A 17,988-nucleotide genomic window follows, 5' to 3' on the forward strand; every position below is an offset into this window, starting at 1 on the left:
CCCATCCACACTTTGTCGCCCACAGCTCCACGTTTTCAGGTGCCGCCAAAGTGAAGGGAGTCACGCCCTCCCCCATCCCTAGTAAACGAGATGGGTCACATATTTGGGTCAAGTTGAATTAGCCGGGAGATTTTCCGTGGTAATCGAACTGGACGTCTCTATTGGTCACAGCAAAAGGGCGTCGTGTGAATCCGGCATTTGCCTGGTCCAGCACAATCGCTGAGGTGAGCACCGTCCCCGCAGCCCTAGGAGTTTAGGGTTAGCGCCCTCACATCCCCACAACCGGCTCATCCCTGCACATCAAAAGCTTCGCGCCGGGTCATTTTTGAACATCTTTCACGCCTGATTTCAGTGAGTCTTGCAGGACTTCGCAATGGTCTTGGCCCGACCCGCCGCTCACGCCCAGTTTCCTCCACCTGCGCAGACAGAGACGATTTTACTGGTGCCTGGAGAGTTCTAGATGGAAACGGAAGGAATAGGAGTGATTAATTTCACCAACCCAGGCTACAGATTGGATTAGTACTCTTCGTGGCGTCACGTCTATGCAGTTCCTTCTCCCCTATTAAACCTTAGTCATCGCCCCCCATCCCCTCCCTCCCCAATCCCCCCCCCCCCCCCCGCCCCGTAGCTCAGGAGCTCAGGGCTGCTGGGTTAGGCAACAGGGTGTAAACATACATACTGGAGGACCCACTTAGCAGATTCTGCTCCCACTTCAGAATGTGTTAGAAATACAATATCTACATCAGCTCAAGGAAATTCATGACATGATGCGCTAATCACTGGCTTCAAGGGCATATACCTTACCCAGAGCGTAGACCCCTGCCAAGCCCATCTCCACGGAACAGGGAACTCGTTTTTAAGGCTAGACAAGCATTGACTCATGTACTCCGCAGAGGTTACTTTTTGGGAGGAAATAAAAAAATCCTTCTTCTTGCTTATGGGTTCTGGAAAAGTAAGAAAGGCTGCTCAGAAGCCGAGAACGCAAATTTCCTCGGTCGTCCCGCGGGAACATCCCAATTTACTGCATGGTTTCGCAGTTCCATTTCTTCTGAACACTTAGCATCACCCTTCCCCTCCCCCCAACCCCTGGCCTTGATGATTTTCCGTCTTAAATAACAAGGACCCTGCTGGCCACCAAAGAAGGCTGCCACATTTTAATTCAAAACAAGGGCCAAAATCCGCAGCATTGAAAGTGAGATCAAACTCTTTCCTCTGGAAGTGTCTGCACTTAACCTGCAGTAGCCCTCCATACTCCTTCTTTCCCTCTCGGTCTTAAAGGTTTCTTTCCTCATTTTTTGCACCGTTTCTTAAGATAAAAGGAGCTGAACTCATTATTTGTCATGTCTGTAATTGTTCTAAAAACATTTTCCAATGTGTCTTCCTAAGACAAACATACTGGACTCTGGTCAATACTGAAGACAGCAAACATTGGAAGAACCCAAGCCCACGAGTTTGGAGTCTACACCCAGCACTCAGCATTTACCTCCCTGACATGGAATGCCCATTGCCTTCAAAAGGGCAGCTATCAACAACAGAAAGTTCTCATTTTTCTGTAGAGGGTGCTTCAAGTAGTTTTCTAGATTATACCTATTCTAACATAGGCAACATCCCCACTTCCCATACACCCCTTGAAGCCAGGAAAAACAGTTGTTGCAAACCCAGAGATTTGACTAGTACTGTCCAAGGTCAGTTTATATAAAAGTTTCTGGATAAAAATGTTAGAAGGACTAATGAACCCAACTCAAACCTTTTCCTGCTTTGGTTCAGGAAGTCCTCTAAACTTAGAGAACAAAAGGAAGACAAAAAGAGATTTCTGCCATTTTGGCATACTTACCAAATGGGACTCTAAGAAGGGGTGTGTAGCAAACTAATAAGAGGCGATGTTAAAGCAAAATAAGTATAATTTGTTGTTGCTGAAAGAGACCTGCACTACTGATTTTATTGACTGAGTGGTATTAGGGCATTAAAGAGTGTTTTGCTTAATTTGTGTTTTAATAAATCTTATCAGATTTAACTGAAAATTGGCCGATTTAAATACGGTATTTAAAAATTCAAAACAAGCCTTAGGGATTCACAACCAGTTTTATTAGGTGAGCTTGTTGTTGATTTACCAAGGAAAGCAAACTACTTTTTCCCCTTAACTTAAGCTTCGGTGATTTGAATTTCCTCTCCTTTAGTTACCTAAGACTTAACAAATTCCAAAGACGGTTAGAAATAAGTGGAAAACATGTAGGTTTACAAGTCTGTGGGAGGAAATTACAACCCGATGTTGACTTTTGGAAGGCCTGTGTGTGCCAGTCCACAGCTCAGTTGGAGGGGAGAACCTTGCGGGCCGAACGTCCCAAACAGGGGATGGGTTCGCTGAGACCGCAGTGGGCGCAGGAAGCCGCGAAGATGCGCGCGTTTCCGCGATTAATCATCCCGGCAACTCTGGAGGTGCTCCTCGTTCGGTTTCACGTCTCCCGGGGTGGTTTGCCCTGCACAGTTTACCAGGGGTCTTGGGGCTCTTTTCTGAGCAATGGCTGTCTAGGGGATCAGGTCAGGAGACTGGCAACGAAAGACCCCAGGCTACAGCCGAAGGGTGGGGTGGGGGCGTAGAAGAAAGGCTCCCCCCGCTTACATCAGTCTGCAACAGGGGCAACCGCCCAGAGGCCGACGCTCCCCAATAACTCAGTTTAATTAATACCCTCTTTTTGGGAAAACTAGAATAAAAGGAGAGTAGTGGACAACTTTGGCCACCCGTCGCGGGACCGGGAAGGAATGAGCGACGGTTGTCCTGTGCAGCAGCCGTCGGCAGGTCCTTCCAAAACGGGGGAGTGGGGGGGGGGCGTCGGGTTTCCAGGCAGTCTCCCGCGAGCCCGGAGCGGGGATCTCCGACAGCTCCCCAGATAATTTCCGTACCCAGCAGTCACAATATTTGCACTCCCCTTTCCGCCGGCTCGCCACTCCCTCCCTCTCCTCCCGCGCCCCCAGCGCCCCCAGCGCCCCCAGCGCCCCCAGCGCCTTCGGCCGTCCCGGGGCCCGCGCGCCCTCCGCCTGCCGCCCCCGCCGCGCCCCGGCGCAGGCCGCCCGCAGCTGGGGGTGCACACGCGTCCCCGCCCGTCCGCGCGGCCCGGGGCTGCAGCGGGCGCGGGCGCGGGCGCGGGCGCGGGAGGCGGGGGCGCGGGCGCTCGCTCCGCCGCGGCCCGGCCCAGCCCCGCCCCGCCCCACCCTCCGGCCCTCCCCTCCGCTTAGCCGCGCTCTCCCGCCGGGCGCCGCCGCCGCCGGCTCCGCTCTCCGCGCTCCGCGCTCCGCTCTCCGGGGCCGGGCCGGGCGCGTCGGCTCCCGCCAAGGGGGAGGCGCCACCCCGCCCCGGGGCGGTGGCTCCGCGCGGACTCCCGGGCGGCCACAAAAGCCCCTTCCCGGAGGCCGGCCGGGCCGCTAGCCGGGTGTGCGCCGCGGCTCCCCACCCCTGCGCTCAGCAGCCCGCCCCGCTCCTCCTCCTCCCCTCCCCGCCCCTCCTCCTCTCCCACCCCCCGAGGGTTCGCACACCCCGCGGGCGGGAAGGTGCCGCCCTCGGGGCGGACAAAGGGGCAGTCCGGGCGGGAGGGGGCTGCGGCCGGCACGCGCGGCCGCGGGAGGGGCCCGCCGCGCCCCGGGCCCCCGACCTCACTCTCGCTGGGCGGCCGCGGGGCGGAGGGAGGCGGCGGCTGCGACCCCGGGGGGCGTGTGTGCGGGAGTGGGTCGCGGACGGGTCAGGCGGCCTGGGACCCCCCGGCCCGGGAGATAGCTGAGTCCCCCGTTGTGCTGGGCACCCCCTCCAGGGCTTAACTTGAAAGCTCTTTTCAAAAATTTATATTCTTGTTTGTCAGCCGGGGAATAGAGCAGAATCACCCAAAGGGCTAGTTAAAACGCCTATTGGCAGGGCCCCCATCCCCAGAGTTTGTGCTTAAGTCAGTCAGGGGGTGGGAACTGGTTCTTTGCATTTCTAACTAGTTCCCACGTGATGCTGAAGCTGCAGATCCCGGTACCTCCGTCAAGAGCCTTTGCTACACAGTTCCTGCCTCACCACTCCTCCCTCCCTTACTATACAAGTGGGGAGAAGGTCTCCCACAAAGATCCCAAATGCACTGCTTGTGCTCTCATTGCCAAGGTAGTTTCACCTCTTTTGAAGGTAAGCTCTCTATTGAGTGTGGACTAGATTTTCTTGCCTGAAACTCTAAATTGGAAACTCACCAAATACTGGAGTGTAATCCCAGGGCCCGCGGTGCTTGAGAAAGTGACGCTGCATAGATGTCGACCAGAGAAAGCCACAGTTCAGCTGGCCATTTCCCCTCATTCAGAGTGGGAGCCAGGGACGTGGGTCTCAAAGCTCTAGCACAAATTCAAAAGGGAATCAAGTAATTTTCTTCCGATGTAATAATGACAATGTACTGCCTTCTCTTCTTTATAAGTTTATAATTTTTTTGTTCAGTCCTTTGTTCTGCACATTTTTATTGTTTTATATTTTTTACTGAGGGACCTAATTTAAAAAAAAAAAGAACTGGATGACAAGCAGAGACTTGAGACTTTTTTTTTTAAAAAAAGCCACATTACAGTTGAAAAATCCTGTTTTAAAACATACCTATGTATTTTAAAGGAACATGATTAATAGTACCACTTTAAACTCACCCCCCTGCCCTCTCAAATCTGTTTCTTCCAAAAAATTATTTGAAAATCTAGTGTGAAATATATTTTGACATTCAAATCCAGTGAGAGTTAGTTGAGGAAAACTATTCCAAAAGAGAAGGGCTAAACTTTTCTTATCCCCAGTGGGCGGTGTTAATCATCTGGCTTGAGCCTTGTAGTTTTCACTGTCAAATACTTGGGTTTGCTCAAAGGGAAGAAAGTTGGAGACTTGCATTCACTGTTTTTCAAGAGGAGATTAAACACAAAATCGATTTAATGGAGCATCTGTAATCTTAAATACAAGAAGTCAAGAGCTGAGGCTATAATAGAAAGGTTAGCTTTCTTCCATTGTTCACACAATCTAACTCATATTTTTGGAACTTAATTATCAATGAAAGCTACTACATCAATGCAATACAGTATAGGCAAATTACAAGAACCTTTTACTTCTCCCAACTGGGTTTAAATTGCAAATCTTAACACTGAACAGTGTGCTTTTGGCATTGAATATTCAATACAGTGAAATGTGTTTTAAGTGAACCACCCAAGGGCCCAGGAACATTTGCTTAATAATGATACTTTGCAATTCTATAGGGCCTTTCAGGCAAGGATCTCAAGTGGAATGCTCTTTAACTATACCCTGCATGGGAAACCTTGGGAATATTTTAAAGTGCTCACTTAAGGCCTATTGGAAAGCATCTTTAGTATAGATTTCACAGTATGGTTTTAAGAAATGAGGTACTGTAGAATTTTCAATCTCAGGGGTATCATATTCATGGGGGTTTGATGGGTATTCAATATTTATTAGTTATTTCATGTGAGGTTTAAAATGTATATTTCCCCCAACTTTTTATTTTGAAAAATTTCAAGCCTACAGAAAAGTTGAAATAATAGTAAAAGAAACATTTAATTTCAGTGAACACCCATATTCCTCTCATCTAAACTAACATTGTTAACATTTTGTGACAATTGCTTACATGTTGTCTCTCTCTCTTTAGGTAGGTAGATAGATATTGACACACTACATCTGGATAGGTAGATATAGCTAGCTATAAGATATCTAATTATTTCCTTGTTTGTTTATTCGTGCACATGCATATACTTCTGTTCCAACCATTTAAAGTACATTATGAACGTCATCGTACTTCTAGATGCTCCAGCACCTTTCTGATAAAAGAGCAGTCTACCTAACTGTAATGCCAATCCAATATAAAGAATATATTCTTGTTGTTGATTTTTAAAAAGCATTCCAATGACCTTATTTTTGAATAAATAAATTCAATAATATAAAATTATTATTAAAGTTACTAAAATCATTCGATAATAATAAATTATTATTTTTGAATAATAAATTTTGTCAGTATTGTCTATTAACTTAGAAAATGACATTTAAGCCAATCCTTGTATAAACAATTCTAAAATACTTGTCTTACCTAGGAATCTTGGGAACTTAAGATTTGAATTAAGGAATTGCTGTAGGAACATATATACTAAGTGTTTTGAAATCTGATTTCAAAAACAATTCAGAGAAACAGAAGAGCTTTTGGACATGCTTATGGAACACAAAAGGAACATTTATATTCCAATCCAAGCTCCCCCCCCCAAAATTAATCTGCTTTTACCTTAATTAATGTTTGATCTAAATTTTCAGAATAATTATCTTAATTATCCACTTCGTTTTGCTAGCTAGTGTAGACTTGACCAAAGTGAAAATAGCATTAGCAGTTGTGTACTTTGAGAAGTGTATATAGACCATTTACATAATTTACTCAAAATGGCCAATTAATTGGTATAATTATGAATGTCTAGTCTTAGCTTTTATGGGTAGGCCGAAGTAGTAAAACCTCTCCTCTTTCCAATGGTTGCCCTCCTCTAGCTTTAAATATCCATATTTTTCCCGTATTGAATATTTTTACATTCCTAATTTGAAATATTCTCATATTTTTATAATATAGGCATGTTAATTGAAAGTAATTATCTGAAGACTATCAAGTATATCTTTTTGCCTCTTACAAGTCCTTGAAATATGACATAACTTAATGTGTGATTTATCCCACTTTTGGAAATGTATGTAATTACATATTTATGCCTTATACTTAATTTTCACTCATTAGCATTATTCTCTCCTCTATAGAAAGTCAACTTCAAACTGCATGAAATTCCTGGAGCTTAAAGCCATTTTACAAATAAATGTTGATGAATTTATGCAAGTTTTTAGGTGTGAAATTCATACGGCTTTAGGTAAAAATTAGTAGGAACATTAAGTTTTATACATACAATTACCTCCTTGGGTCAGAATCACTGTTACTTTGATTATTTAAATGTAATTTAATGTTTTCTTTTATTCTTATGCAGTTCACCTTTTTAACATGTTTTTCTACTGTATTTTAATAAAGTCTTCATCTTCTAAAGCTATTTGTCAAGGCAAAGCAAAAGTATTCATGGTTGTGTTAAACCTATTAAACAAAGAACTGCAGTATGAATAGTTTTAATCAGAATTTAAGCTTCAGAAATGTAAGACCTAAATTATAATACATGGTTTTGACAACTACTAATGGTTATTGTCTCTGTCCCTGGTAAATTTGTTTTTATTGATCAACTGAAAGAAATTAAGAATAAAAATAATTCCACAATAGATATACTTTTCCATACATTTGGAGAAGCTATAAATATAATAAATATTGAGTTATACATGGAAAAAACTGGTTTCTATTTCCAATTTCACTGGTTCTCTAGGTTAGATTAGATGACATATCACTTAAACTACTAGAGCCTCAGTTAGTTAATTTCTTTAAAAAGGATATTATTTGCCCTACCAAGTCCACAAGATGACTCTGAGGATCCAATGAGATAAGGTATTTGAATTGTCCTATTTATCAAGTACCTACTCCAGACAAACATAAGCAATAGATGCCTAATTTCAAGATATTTACAGTCCCTGAGTCAGAGAAGCAAAAGTGCAGGAAGTCACCAACACAACATATGGTAGAGAATTGAATATGTGTTTAATGAGTTGTACAAATCATTACTTTGGGTCAATAGGGAGTAACAAGAAGACAAAAGTAGGAGTCTTTGGTGGATTATAAAAAGATACATGTAACACTTGATCTTAGCAAAAAGGCCAGAGAAGCAATGTAACAAATGTGTAAAACATTTTGAAGATAAAAATTTTTACTTCTCAGATTTTTGATGAATTAATCTAAGACAAAGCTAGAGCAGCCTTTATTTGACACATAGGATAAAGCTATAGATAGAGCAATAGCATACAATTTAGTAAAATATAGATAGAATTAAAGAGTAATAATAGCGAGTTAAGGAAAACTAATTGTTGGTGTTTTGCTTGCATTATCTGGTAAAATGGTGTTCTGAGACCTAATCAGTAAGTACTGCCTTGTACCAGTACTTCAGATATATTAAAAAAAAGGAGAGAGAGAGAGAGAGAGAGAAGACAGCTGGCTTAAAAAGAAAATTTTATTGAAGTAAATGGGGCTCTAAGACTGTCATCCTCTTTTGTCTGTCAGGGATGAGGTCCTGCCCACTTTGGGGCACTGGCTCTACATCTGTCATTCCATTCACCAGTAAGTCTCAAAGTCAGGACACTACAGCTGTCCTGTTCTTTTCACTCTTTTCTGGGATAGAAGAGATGAGACAACTGGCTGGCTGGTCTGGGCTTCATCGCATATTCAGCAAGTCTGTACAAGCACTATCGTGTAATTGTATTGTTCTTCCCTTTATTTGTAGAGCAGAACTTTTCAGTCTAAAATGTCATTGGAATGTTTATTTTACTATATGTCCTTATTTAATTATTTTTCTTTGAGTTACATTTGTTAATAAAACAATGGTGTCAAACTGTTAGCCAAATTTATGTTCTCCCATGTACATCTGTGCATTTGCATGCCCAGAAGTAGTGAAGGGAAGAGGAAAGGCAAATCCAGTTGGAAGGTTCTGGTTAGGTTTCCTTCCATATAAGGACTAATCTGTTGACTTCCCAAATAAGACATGTGGACATAAGTAAAGAGTCTTTTGTGTTTGGAAGTAGCAAATTCTACTAATTCGGTATTAATGGCTTGGATCTGTCACAGGAACTTGAATGTAGAGAATCAAATGACTTTTCTATTGGTTGGTGACTGAGCTGGTTCTGTTTCAACTCTGAAGCTTTGAGTAGTATTGAATTGGTAGAGACAAGATCAAAGTTCGTTTGGGTTTTCGTTTTGCTGGCTGTTGAGTATGTATACATATGTGTGTATGTTTACATTAGTCTTTAATTATCCTAATAATAGTAATGGAAAAGTACTAATTCTAATTTCCAGCACCAGAAATTTCGATCATTCCACAGGTAGGTTTGGAGCAGTTCTGGTGAAACAGATTTTAGAGCCAATGAACAGAAAACCAAGTTCCTAGGCAGATACTCCACATACAAATTATGGGAGAAACACATGAATTCTGAAGATAATTTCCATTTGGAAATTCACATTTATTTTCAGATATAATGGTATTTTGCCATAGAATACTATGCCTAGCTACTTACCATAGGAAAGTTAGTAATATAAATAACCAACAATATAAGACTTCTGCACAACAAATACAGATACAGAAGTTTGAGCAGAGTAGTCAGAACTAAAACTAAATAAGGCATTAAAAAAGAAAAAAATGTGAAGACTTTTTTTTGCTGGTTCTTTTTAATTGTTGAGAAAAAGAAGTTCTTTTGTTATTTGGAAGATTAGTCTGTCAGCTATTAGTACTGTACTGTAGATTTTAGCAACATGGGAGTTATTAACCCTAAAAATCCAGCTGTGTCTACATCAGAACTTCAGCGTCAAGTAAATCTTAAGTTTGCTCATTTCTTTTCTTTCAGCTTTGTTCCCATTCTAAACTGTTAGTGGTCAACAGCAGAGGAAATTTAAAAAATGCCTCAATTACTCCATAATTCTGCCTAGATACCCAGGAAGCATAGTTATGAGGCACCTCCAAGGGAGCTCTCTGGTAGGTAGTCCTTGTGCAGCTGCCATGAATTTAACTGCCTAATCCTAATGCATGGCCATCATACCCTTTGGATTTTCCTTGAATCTCAGCTGTTTTAATGTTGGCTATACTTTCATACTCTCTTGAGAAGGTTTCAGAAATCCTGGTGCCTGGGCCCAACCCTTAGAAGTTGACTTACTTGGTCTGGAATGTAGCCTGTGCACTGGGATTTTGAAAGCTCCCCAAAAGAGTTTTGATTCTAAACTGCAGTTGAGGTAGAGAACCATTGACTTAAGGATGCACTCCTTAGAGGGTGCTCAAGAGCTTACAGTTGAGCAGCTCATCTCTAGGTCTCTTTTGCAAGGTCTTCAGTAAAGGATGATAATCTCAAATATCTACAGGGGAGAAGCAGGTAGAGTGTTGCATAAATTCAGAATGAGAACAAAGTACACAGTATTCAGAGCCACATGGAATGTCTCTTTTCATTTAATTAATACGATATCCCATAATAAATGACTTCATTTTGTTATAATTGTTGCCTTAGATTTTAAATTCTTAAAGAACATTATTGCTTCCTTATACCATGTACCTAGAAGCACTTGATAGATTTATTTAAATAATAGTTATTTCATTTCCCTTGTTTTATACTCCTCCTCTGACTCATGTACAGTAGACTCAACCTAGTATTATTATTAGGGAACAAAAAGACAGAAGTTGAATATTTCTCCACTGATAGTTACAGGGAAGGAATCCCTTCTTAAAACTGTATCTGTAGAAGCTAAAAGCCTCCTCTTTTTTTCTTTTTTAAAGATTTTATTTATTTATTTGAGAGAGAGAGAGAGAGAGAGAGCACCAGCAGGGGAAGAGGCAAGTAGAAGGAGGGGGAGAAGCAGGTTCCCCATTGAGCGGGGGATGCCTGGGACCATGACCTGAGCCAAAGGCAGACACATAACTCATTGAGCCACCAGGCAGCCCTAAAAGCTTCCTCTTATACTAGTGATTCTTATCTTTTGTTTTATCTTTTTAAAGTCACCTTTATAAATTCCTAATATAATTTTCTAGTTAATCCCTTGAGGTTTTATAGGCAGATAGTCTACTGGAAATAATAATTTGGTCTGTCCTTTAATCACAGTTCATAATCTCTTAATCACATTTCCTTTTGAAAAATGGTAGTTTCTAAGTTTGGCACTAAAACCTAACTTGAATGGATATGAGGCTGCTTACAGTCTTTATGTTTCCATTTTGCGTTACTATTCATACATTTTAATGTAGAAATATTGCTGATTATAGAATGCTGCATCAATTTCTGTTATTACATGATATCTAGTAAACTTTTCTAAATTATGAAAACTTCTGAGTTCTAGAATGTATACAAACCCCAAATCAAAGAAGGAAAGTAGACTATATTTATTCCTTTATCTTGTGTTTTATTTTTGGGCTATGTTTCATTTATATACCTATTGAATGTCTAAATCCCTATTCATTTGATCAAAAATCTTTTTTTTTAGATTTTTAATTTATTTATTCATGAGAGACACAGAGAGAGAGAGGCAGAAACATAGGCAGAGGGAGAAGCAGGCTCCATGCAGGGAGCCCCACGTGGGACTTGATCCCGGGTCTCCAGGATCACGCCCTGGACTGAAGGCAGCGCTAAACCGCTGAGCCATCCGGGCTGCCCCTCATTTGATCAAAAATCTAATGTGAAATTTTAACTATTTTGTGAGTGAATATGGCACTAAGTTCTCTTTTAGTGATGAGGAAGTTGATTTTGATACTTTTAGTGATAATTACGTTGATTCTGCCACATTTCTTCAGCAGGAAACAGCCACTGATTGCGACAAAAGCTTTATGTGTTGGAGGGAAAAAATTGTATTGGCAAGAATACTGTAGACTAGTGTTTGCTTTTACCCAAACATTGAAATCCCTTATATAGATCCTGAAAAGTAGCATGGAACACTTTGTCTTCACTTCAGCTAACCAAAGGCCACTGGGAAGTTATATAAGTGTATGTGGCAAGTAGCCAAAATGATCATATTATATGCATAATCTATTCAGTTAGGTGTTTACTGCTGATGGTGATTATTTTAAGTACAGTTATACTCCTATTTTTTAAATATATAAAGATAAATAAATCTAATTCTGTTATAAAAAGCTAACTCCCTGTCAATAGTCTCTGAATAAAATGTGATTTAGGGAATTCTAGTTAAATTTAACAGATTGAACATGTAGGTGTTTTCCCGTCCTTTCTCCAGAAACCCATCAAAATAACGAAAGCATATGAGAGAGCAAAGTAGAACCAGAAAATAAACCAAGAGAGGGTCATAGAATCCAGAAAACAATCCAATCAAAGAGAAGAGATGAAGGAAAGAGTGACAGATATTAGGTTTGGAAACAAGAACCAGTACAGTTTGAATCAGGAAGTTGTGGGAGGGAAGACTTCAAAAAAAAAATTGTGAAAGTAGCGGATTATTTGATGTGCATAGATCTCTACAAAAAATTTAATGAACAAAAAATAAAAAAAAATAAAAAAATAAAAAAAATTTGATGAGGGATCCCTGGGTGGCGCAGTGGTTTGGCACCTGCCTTTGGCCCAGGGCGCGATCCTGGAGACCCGGGATCGAATCCCACATCGGGCTCCCGGTGCATGGAGCCTGCTTCTCCCTCTGCCTGTGTCTCTGCCTCTCTCTCTCTCTCTCTCTCTGTGTGACTATCATAAATAAATAATAATAAAAAAATTTGATGAACATTTGAAAAAGCTATTATAGTTTTTGGAGAAAAAAATAGCCATAAGTATGTAGAAAACTAAAGCAATGTGAAATCAATGAAATTAATAACTCCAGGAAAAACAAAAAGGTTAATGAGAGAGAAAACATTTGGAACATACCACTCGGCTTAATAGTAAACAATGTGGAATCATAATATAGTAAATACTGATTAGTCATCTAAATAAAATTTTTGATATAACTGTTGGTTGAATGGGGAAGATAAATGTGTGTGTGTGTGTGTGTGTGTGTGTGTGTGTGTTTGCAAGGGAGGTGAGGTGCTATAAGGGAGCTAATCATCATACATATCATCCATAATAAGAAATCAGTGGGTAATACTAAAAAAGTTTATATTTATAATTTGAAAATATGTGCTTAATTACTAAAAGTGGTTGCTTTGGGCTATAGGACTGGAGGGGATGGCGGAGGGAAGTGGGAATGGGAACAGGGAAGTCTTTTTAATAGTATTTGATTTTTTTTTTTTAGATTTTATTTATTTATTCACAAAAGACACACATAGAGAGGCAGAGACATAGGCAGAGGGAAAAGCAGGCTCCATGCAGGGAGCCTGATGTGGGACTCAATCCCTGGTCTCCAGGATCATGCCCTGGGCCAAAGGTGGCACTAAGCCTCTGAGCCACCCAGGCTGCCCAAATAGTATTTGATTTTTATACCATGTGTATGTATTACATAGATAAAAATTAAAAATTAATTTAAAGAAATACTTTTAAAGAAAATAAACTTGTGGTTTGAGGAAATATCCTCAAACTATTCTTTCACTTCCAAAACAGTCAACATATACATATATGATTTATTTTAAGGCTTCCAGATCAAAATATTTTTTTCAGGTTGTTATTTGAGGGAAATGCTAAAATTAAAGTCCTCAGAAACTCAGTTCTCTGGGCTCAGAATTCCAGTCAAACTATTAAAAAAATACAAGTTATAACAATAAAGGAAATAATTTAAATGTTTTATTTTTATTCAATCTCTTTGATTTCTTCGTGCAAAGTGCAATGGAGTCAACATTCCTGGGTTTGAGAAAACTCTCACTCATTATGTGATCTTGGGCCAGTAGCTTAATTTCTCTAAAGATTGGTTTCTTCTTTAAAATCAGATGATAAGGGCATCTATTTCACAGGATAGTTGTGAGATCTAAATAAAATGAGATTATATTAGTTAGCAAAGTGTTTGGAACATCACAAGATTTCTTAAATGCTTCACTATTATTTTTCCTTTCCTTTCCCTCCTTCCTGGAAAACAGGATATTCTCCAACAGCTCTATTAACATGCATTGTGTTCTACCACTGGATAACTAGATGCTTTTTAACTTGCCTTATTAGATGGTTATCTCATTATCTCTAGCTACATCTGTTTTTATGAACCAATGAATTATGGGCTATCGTATGCTCTACAACTGAACTAATTTCTTAATAAGTATCTATTATATATTATGCAAGAACAGGGAACTAGTTTCTGATGTTCTGAGGGAGTATATTTAATATTAATTTAATTATAGAGAGTTTTCATTTGTCAAGCTTAAATTGCTATATGTAAAATCTGATTAAGCCTTTGATGAATTATGAGTAATTTATTATCCCCACTTAGCAGATGAGAAAACTGAGATTTGAAAAGGGTTTTTATAGATTATATAGTTTATGTTTTTAAAATGGATTTCATTCTGTTCTATTGTAATATATGATATGCCTCAATTCATTTTAACTTTATCATTTTAGTACTATCATAAGTGCTGCTGAAAAGGTAATAAAATATTTCAAAATTTGAATATATAGTCAGTGATAACTTTGTGACACAAATTAGAAGGCATTTTTGAATCCTAAGTGGCTATAGAGTTACTCTTGGTTGCCACAGGGTCAGTAAGACTTTTCTTCACTGAATGCTTTGATTGTGCATTTGTTCATTAAATTACTACAGAATGGTCACAATCATTTTCCATCCACTCACTTTCAATCTTGAGGTGTCTTTGGGTCTAAAACGAGTCTCCTGCAGACATATATCGATGGCTCTTGATTTTTTATCCAATCTGATACCCTGTGTGTTTTCATTGAGTCATTTAACCCATTTACACTCAGAGTAACTATTGAAAGATATGATTTTGGTGCTTTACCCATAAAGTCACTGTTTTCTGTATATTGTCTCTATTCCTTTCTGGTCTATATTACTTCTGGGTTCTCTCTTTGCTTAAAGGATCCCTTTAATATTACTTGCAGGGCTCGTTTAGTGATTACAGATTCTTTTAGTTTCTGTTTGTCCTGGAAGCTTTTTATCTCTCCTTCTATTTTGAATGAAAGCCTTGCTGTTTTAAGTGTTCTTGGCAGCATATTTTTCTCATTTAGCACCCTGATTATATCTTGCCAGTCCTTTCTGGCCTGCCAGGTAGATAGGTCTGTGGATAAGTCTGCTGCTAGTGTAATATTTCTACCCTTGTAGGTTATGTACCTCTTGTCCTGAGCTACTTTCAGGATTTTCTCTTTGTCTCTGAGATTTGCAAGTTTCACTATTATATATTGAGGTGTTGACCTATTGTTGATTTTGAGGGGGGTTCTCTGTGCCTCCTGGACTTGAATGCATGTATCCTCTCCCAGATTAATGAAATTTTCCACTATAATTTGCTCCAATATGCCTTCTACACCCCCTTTCCTCTTCTTCTGGGACCCCAGTTATTCTAATATTGTTTCACTTTATGATATCACTTTCCTCTCAAATTCCCCTCTTGTGATCCAGTAGTTGTTTATCTCTCTTTTTCTCAGCTTATTGTCCATCATTTTGTCTTCTATGTCGCTAATTCTCTCTTCTGTCTCATTTATCATAGCAGTTAGAGCCTCCATTCTTTTATTGCATCTCATTAATAGCCTTTTTTATTTTGACTTGGTTAGACTTTAGTTCTTTTATTTCTCCAGAAAGGGACAAAGGGACTCTTTAGTTTTTCTATGCTTTTTTGAAGCCCAGCTAGTATCTTTATAATCATTATTCTGAACTCTAGTTCTGACATCTTACTTATGTCCATACCAATTAGGTCCCTGGCAGTCAGTACTGCCTCTTGTTGTCTTTTTTGAGATGAGTTTGTCTGTCTTGTCATTCTGTACAGAGAAGAATAGATAAACAAGAGAATAAAAATACTAAAATGGCAATAACAAAGCCAGAGAAATAATACACTAAAATCAGAAGATATCCAAAAGTGAAAAAAATTAACGAAAAAACAAAAAAGAATATAATCAGACAGGTGAACAGAGCAGAGCAATACACTGGATCCTGTGTGTATTTTGGTCTGTTTGTCAGAAAACTAGATCCCAAAATTTTAAAGAAAGAAAAACATATATATGTACAAAAATAAATACAATGAAAGGATAGAATGTAACTATAAAAATGAAAATTAAAAAATACTTTTTAAAGTTGATAAAATAAGAAATTGGTTGAAAAAGGGAAGAGAAAAGAATTAAAATGGAAAGGATAAAGAAAAAACAAAAGAAAAGGTTTGGTCCTTACCCTCAAGCAATTCAGTGGGGAGATCTATTCTCACTTATTTTTAACACTGTGTTATTAAGGACATAATGCAAAAGTAAACAGAGCTCTCAGAAGAAAAAGCACCTACATTATACAGAGAAAGTCAGGCTTGGTGTAGGTTAGTTCATCCTAGACTATGCAGGAGAAAAGGACCTCTCATCTGGAATTTGCCTTCTTCTCTCGAGTGATGACCCTAAGCAGATTGCTTTGACATTAACCTTTAAAAAAAAAAAACTTTCTCACTGGGGCACCTGGGTGGTTCATTCAGTTAGGTATCCAACTCTTGATTACAGCTCAGGTCACAGTCTCAGAGATGTAAGATTGAGCTCCATGTTGGGCTCTATGCTTAGTGGAGAATCTGTTTAAGATTCTCTGTCTTCTTCTGTCTCTCTTGCTCATTCTCTCTTTTCTCTCTCTCAAATAAATAAATTAATCTTTTTAATAAAATGAAAAACTTTCTCACTGAAAGGGCAATGACATTTCCTATTTGTCAGTAGTTCTCTTGAGACCCCTCAGTGTGTCTAGCCTCCAATAGTCTAATCTCAATCTTAATCTTAATGAATGAGACTCTATTACTAGGGCACTTGACTTGTTGGCTTTGGATACCAATTTCCAAGTGAATAGTAGACTGGGATTAATTTTCTGGGGTCCACATCATTGGAGGCACTTTTTTTTTTTGGAGGCACTTTAGAAACATGATTACAAATTCCATGCTCCATTACTATACTATACTATACTACCTCTGACAACATATTTGCGGTATCTTTGTTAACAGGAAGAATATGAGATCTCCATAATGAGCCCATAATGACTCTTCATTAGCTTGTGTTGCCCTGTCTGTTCATTTTCCTTGTGAATTCCTGATATTGGAATGCCACAGAGTTGTATAGTGTGACCACGATGACTGACATTCCTGAAAAGTTTAAAGTGGAGTGTACTGGCTAAAAGTACAGTGATTTGAGTGTTGGCTCTTGTTCATGGTCACCTTGGGCAAGTTATTTAACTCTCTAATGCTTAGTTTTCTCATCTATAAAAGGAGAATATAATAGTGTCAAATGCAAGTGGTTGAGAGGAATAAACCATCATAAGTACCTAAAACAGACTGGTTTTACTGTTTGCTCTCTATATGCTAGGCATTCATGTTTAAGGAGAATACAGGAAGCAGAGGTTTCTAGCAGTTTCCTTGCATCTTCCTTCTAGTGTGATCTCTCAGAGGATTTTGCTATTTCTTCAGCATATCTCATTTTGGTGTTTGGCTCACTTTCAGAGCCTGGATTTGCAAATGGCAGCTTTTCTACTGTCTTTCCATCCTTGAAATTGTAGCTACTGTGAGATTTTATCAGTAAGTCCAGGGAATATATTAATTGGGACACTGGAAACTGGTTGAATTTAACTAGCCTGGTGGTTACTTTCTGAATGTCCTTTTATAATTTTTATTTCAAACTGTACCCACAGTTTGTCCTAGCACCAAGGAAATATTTATATAGAGCCTCAAAAATTGTGAATTGGTTAGGGGTGCCTCACTGGCTCAGTCAGTAGAGCATGCAACTCTTCATATTGGGGATTGCAAATTCAAGCAAATTTTTAAAAAATAAAATAAAATCTGGAAAAAATTGTAAATAGTTTGTAATTTCCTTCCCAAAAGTGTATATTTACATGTCATTTTTATGTGATATGGAACATCTAATAATTAAAAGTGTGGTAAATATTCTTTCTTTATTGCATAACAGAGTAATAGAATGTTATGACTCTAAAAGTACAAAAGTAATTTTTTGAAAGTAACAATACAGATATGGAATATTTTTATTGAATCATAATATATATCTTAATCATAGACTCCATAAAAATCTCAGCATTTTAACTCTAAATATCAGCTAAAAATTATCAACGTTTGATTATTTCTATTTTATAATAGATATTTTACATTGCTTTAAGAATTTTTTAAACTTAATTTTTATTAATTATGTAATTTTATTAAAGACTTAATCAGCAAGCAAAATTTTCTATATGAGAAGTAATTGGCATACATCACTGTTTAACGTCAAGGTGTACAGCATCATGGTTTGATTCACATATATTGTGATATGATTTCCAC

This window comes from Nyctereutes procyonoides, unplaced genomic scaffold (genome assembly GCF_905146905.1).
Source record: "Nyctereutes procyonoides isolate TBG_1078 unplaced genomic scaffold, NYPRO_anot_genome, whole genome shotgun sequence".
In the NCBI taxonomy this organism is placed as follows: Eukaryota; Metazoa; Chordata; class Mammalia; order Carnivora; family Canidae; genus Nyctereutes; species Nyctereutes procyonoides.